This window comes from Antechinus flavipes, chromosome 3 (assembly GCF_016432865.1).
Source record: "Antechinus flavipes isolate AdamAnt ecotype Samford, QLD, Australia chromosome 3, AdamAnt_v2, whole genome shotgun sequence".
Lineage (NCBI taxonomy): Eukaryota > Metazoa > Chordata > Mammalia > Dasyuromorphia > Dasyuridae > Antechinus > Antechinus flavipes.
The window spans coordinates 90882167-90888166 of NC_067400.1; positions in this window are offsets into that span (position 1 = coordinate 90882167).

The window sequence follows — 6000 nt, forward strand, 5'->3', positions numbered from 1 at the left end:
ACATGACTTTTCCCTAAACAACAATCAGAATGTAAGGACAAGGGATTCCAGGAGGTCATAAGTGAGAGAAGACATGAATTTACAATAGATAATATACAAAGGAGATAGATGACATATAGCTGGAGAGATAAGAAAAAGCTAGAGGGAAATGCTCAAAAAATAATGACCCAATATTCTTATCTCAACTTCCTTCAGTATCTGTGCCAAGGACTTTGAGGCAGACATTAACCAGAGCATTTAATGACGGGAAGCTAGGTTTGCCTCTAGTTTTCCAGCAATGAGAATAGTTGCATGGATGACTGGCTTCAAAGGTCATCAGTGTAAAGATAAGGACACACATTTCATAAAATCCAGGGTAAAAACAATGATGCTAGTTTTAAGCTGAAATTAAAACAATTTTATACCAAGAATCCAACCAGACCCAATAAGAATGGTCAAATGGTGACAAAGAGTGATGATAAACTCTTCCCTCTCATAGATTTTATCCACATACCCACACAAAATCACTCTTGCATGGAAACTGCAGCAGTAGTCATGTATTTGAAGGATTATTGCAGAAATTCTTCCTTACTGAGTTTAGAGGACCACTCTGTTGCTTTTGGAGAGAATTCCTTAGCCAGAAAGGTCCACCTCAATGCTAATATCTCCTTCTAATCTTTTCCATATATACTCTATATGTATTTTGTATGTACTTAGTTGTTTGCTTGTACTCTGTCCCATCACATTGCAAGCTTCTGAGAGCAAGCCTTTCCTTCTCTCCCTAAAGCTCAGCATGATGGCTTAATAAAAACTATAGATCAAGAGATCTCCATCTCTAATTGTATGATAACCAAGAGAGGTGATATAAACCTAGGATTTAAGGCTTGTGAAATATTTTTGCATAGATTATCTCCTTTCTGAGATAACTGCTGTGAAAATGTTAATTTTATAGATGAGGGCACTGGGCTCAATTAAATAACTTGCCTAGGGTCACAAAGCTAGTAAAATCTATTAAATAGAGTTTGAACCCTAATCTTTCTTATCCCAAGCCCATCATTTAGGTCTGGCCATGCTGCCTCCAGGTGCCTCTCACATGTTGTTTTGTTGCATTGCAGTTGAATTGTTGGAAGCCAGAGTGCAGTTTCAGAAGGAATCATTAGGTTTTAATTATCCTAGAGTTCTCTGTTGAGTGAGACCTGCTGTTCCCCAGGTAACATGTATACCAGTCTTTTATTCTGACAGAATTATAACAAAAAAATGCTAAAACAAAAAAGAAGTTTTGCTCCAAGGTGCAAATATGTATGTGAGTATGTGCAGGTGCACACTCAAATGTGTATGTGTATACATGTGTATGTATGTATTTGTGGGTGTATATTTATGTGCTATCCTGATCCCCTTAGCCCCAGCTATCCTGTATCTTATCTCCCAGTCTTCTAGAAGTGCATGAAGACTGTTTGGCCAACCTCTTTTCACTGCACAAATTAGTTCAACAACTCCATTGGTTCCTGTAAACCCTCCCCGCTTCTATAATCCTACACTTTCCTTCCTTTCCTCCATTAATTGAATTGCTAAATTTGTCTCAGGAGAAATTTTGTCTAGTTTGCTGATAACTAGACAAATTCTCTATATACTCCAGAGATGTTGGAACCTTTACAAACTGCTAACTCATTAGAGTTGATGTTTTGGGCCAGAACCTGAAACAAGGTACTAAGTAGAACTAATTAATACAATGCTTGTGTTTACACCTTTACTCATTGGAGTTCACACGTTTGGGAGATTTCAGGGTTTAGTATGAGAGATCTGAATTCACACCTCCCTTGAAGCTCTTAGGGCCAGAGAGCACTATGGGAGAAAATCCATAATCCCTCTCTCTGGTATATAAGAAGAAAGCAGAGGCCCAGTGGGGGGAATTCAGCCAAATTACATGGAGAGGAGAGCGACAAGTCAGAAGAAGCCACGAGTCGGAGTTGAGCTAGAGCCAGGAGAGAATTACTTCGGAAGGCAAGAGAGACAGATTCATCTTTGTGCTGGCTGGAGGCTGAAGGGAGCAGAGGCAAAGGACAAAGCGGCAGGAGCTCTCAGAACAGAGCAGAAAGATAGGCCTCTAAGAATCTAGCTATCCGGGCCAACGAAAGAGACAAGACTTGGAAGAAGAAATAAACATTTGTATTTTTACCAGCTGGCTGCATTTGGGGTAATTATTATCTGAACTGATACTAAGGCTGCCTCCAGAAAATCTCCTCGAGAAACCTTCTCTCACAGAGAGAACTATTATATTAAAAAGAAGAAAATCACCACACAGAGAAGACAACATTATTCCTTTTCTTTTGCTTTCATTTTTAAGTTCACATTTGTTTAGTGTCAAATGGTACACATATGCCAAGGTCTAGTGCCTTCTCTTAGATATTGGTTTTGTTCAGTTAGGCATTTTATTTCCTGTTTCTATGCTTTTGCACAGACTGTCTCCCATTGTTGGGATGCAATCTCTCCTCATTTCCACTTCTTTGGATCCCTTCCTTTTTTGGATCTAGTGCTAGTTCGTAGAAAATTTCATGTTTCCTTTCATTGTTCCTGCTTTCTCCTTCTATAAATTATCTTAAATATACTTAAGTGTATGCATGTTGTATGCATTTTAAAATTGTTGTATCCCTCCCACTCCAGATTCTGATTCATCCATGCCTTCTCAACTTATGTGATTGTTATTCTTGTTCCATGTGATGAATGCTTTCTTTAGAATATGTCTTGGTAGGCTTTTCTAACTTATGTGTCCAAAACATAATTATCTGTCTTTCTCTCAAAAGCTTCCCTTATTCTTACTTCTGTAACTATGTCGAAGTCCTCACTGTTTTTTTCTATTACCCAATTTCTCCACTTCAGTTATCCTTGACTTTCCACTTTCCTACAGCTTCTTTTCCTTCGAACATCTCTCATAGCCATTCCCTTCTCTACAACTAGAGGCCATCATTCTAGTTTAGTCTCTCAGTTGTCTGTTGCCTGGACTATTGCAATGGTTTTCTAATTAGTTTCCCTGTCTCAAGTATCTTCTATAAAGGTAGTAAATGAATGTCAGTGCCATTGCTTTTTTCCTACACCAAACTGTCTCCCTAATCCTTACTTCCCCTCTCCATGTATTCTATGGTCCAGATAAACTGTTCTGTTTACAAACCATTCCAACACCTGTCTTTATATCTTTCTACAGTGTTTCCATATCTGAAATGCTCTCCACCCTTAACTTTGTCTTTTGGAATTCCAAAGCTCAGCTTCAGCTACCTCATTAAGTTACCTCATAATGAAGACTATCTTGATTCCTATATCTTCTAGTACTTCTTTAGTCCTTAAATTATCTTTTATTTACTTTGTACATATTTTAATTTACTCCTTAGTGTGTTTTCCTACCCCTACTCCTAAGGGTGTAAACCTATTGAGGAAAGGTGATAATTTCATTTTTGTAATTGTATCCCTAACACCTACTACAATGTTCAACATATAATAGTTACTCAGGAATTATTATATTTAACAATTATATTTTGAATGACTTAATTGATATTATTTAACTCTATAGACAACAGTGACAACCTAGAGGCTTTTCTTTAGACATTTTAGTATTTTATGGATGGCAGTGAGTTATTTAATCTGTTCATATATTGTCTCTAGTTCTCCCTTTATGACTGGTCATCTTTTTCTCTGGTCAGATACATCCTTACTGTCTTTTATACTACTTGTTGGGTACAAGCCATTGTTGTCAATATGATGAAGGATAGAATGAAGAGGGATACTGAGAGCATGAAATTCAATTAAATGGTTATTAAAGTAGTAGTTCATGATTCTCTTGTGGACTTTGAATTATCAACAATTACTACAAGCTTTGTAGCATCCCTGGGGGAATGTTGGTTTTGAGGAAATGACCTTTATATCAGAAAATAGTTTGAGTTACTTGGAATTGTTGAAAGTTAGGGACAATTTTCCAAATGTAATCCAATCTCCCCTCAACACCCTTCTACTATTAGGTGATCCACTCACTGTCCATCTAACATGCTTGCCCAAATATAAATTCTGGTGTACTCAATGGGTTATTCTTCCGACTGTATTATACTTGGAACAACAGACATTCTTTAGCCTCTTGATTTTTCCTGTGTGTTTTGCTAGGATAATATCTTTTGAGGCATAATGGATACCCTGTTGAGTTGGAGGGATTGATGTAGTCAACACAAGGTCAGCTGAAAACGGGACTATTTGTGGAAACAACTATGTAAAGAAATTCCATTTGGATTCTATGTAGGAAAGTCTACTCTATGACAATAGGAAAAACTTTTGGTAAGAAATTTATCCTTATTTTAAGACATACTTGATCAAATGAGATAATATATGTAAATAATTTTGTAAACATTAAAATGCTTCATAAATATCAGCTATTAAACGAATAATCACAGGATTGTTAAACAAAGTTATTTTTGTGGTTGCTTTGATCAAGGATTCTTTAAAATTCTTCTATGATGTCAAGATATATTGCAAAACAGCTTTTAGAAAAAGAATCATTTTATAATCAAAAAATAATAGAGAAATCAGTATGTTAAATTCAATTAAAATGTTTATTAATCATATATTATATGCAAAACAGAGGATATAAAAGAAAAATAAGTCTTTGCCCTTAGAGTTTAGATAATAGGAGGTAGGAATCTTTATAATGGAATTAGTATTGCATGAAGTAAATTGAAGAGTGAGAAGACACTAATAATTAGAGGATGGGGACCTAATCACACAAAGGCTTAATAACACTTGGGTTGAGCCTTGAAGAAAGAGAATAGGTAATAAGAGAGAGAGGAGGAGTCAAGTGTGAGGACTAGCTTGTGTGAATATTAGAGCTAAGGAGAAGTTAGAGTCACATTCAGGGAACAGGAACTAGTAATTAATTGGAATGTTAAGTTTGTGAAGGAGAACAGTATGAAATAAGTCTGGAGAAGTTAAATTATAACTAATTGTAGAAGTTTGTAGATACCAGCCTGAGGAGTTTCTGCTTTATCCTTAAGGCACTAGGGAGTTCTGAAAATGTTTGACTAGGGAAGTGACAGTAGTTTAGGGAGATTATTTTAGTAGCTGTTTGCAGAAGGGATCGAGGAGAACAGAAAGTGAAAACATGGGGGCACTATTATAATAGTCCAAATGGGACACGATAAAGGTCTAAATCAGGATGATTAGCCATATGAACAGAGATAAGGGCATTGGAGATGGGGCAACGTTAGATATGGATGGTAAGAGGGAAGGAAAGGATCAAATTTATAGACTCCAAGCTAGATAACTGAAAGGATGATGGTAGCCTTAGTAGAAATAAGGTAGTTTGGGAAAGGGTGTAGGGGCAGAAATAACTTCCTTTTTAGACAAAATGAATCCTAAGCCATATGGCTTAGTGCTCTTGAAATCAGGAAGACCTAGTTTAAAATCCTCCCTTTGACTCTGGGCAAATTATTGGCTCTCTAAGTGTGTGAGGACATTCCCTATGATTATAACTTCCAAAAGACAGTCCCAGAATGCATTAACAAAGGACTTTTTATCACTTGGAAGTTCCTTATGTCAATGAAGTCACTTATTGAGTGCCTATCCTTCTGGGTGAATCCAGGAGCTATTCATCAGGCAATTAATGATGTAGGAACTGGAGTTGGGAAGATAGATGCAGACTAGATAAGTAGATTTGAAAGTTATACATTTAGAGATGATCCTTGAACTCATAGGAGCAGATGGGATCATTGAAGGGGAGAGTATATATATATATATATATAGAAAAGAAGTCTCAAGAAACTTAGAAAATACCCAGTAATGGAGATAAGCAAAGGAGAACAGTGTTATAGAAGCCTAGGAAGGAAGAATATAGTGTCCAGAAAGAGGGAATAATCAACAATGTCAAAGCTGCAATGGAAAATGAGGAATGAGAAAAAAAGGTCAGTGGAATTAATACCTAATAAGTTACCATTAGCATCTATAGTCTGGGAGAATTGGTTATCTGAGTAATAGGGGGGCCAAAACATG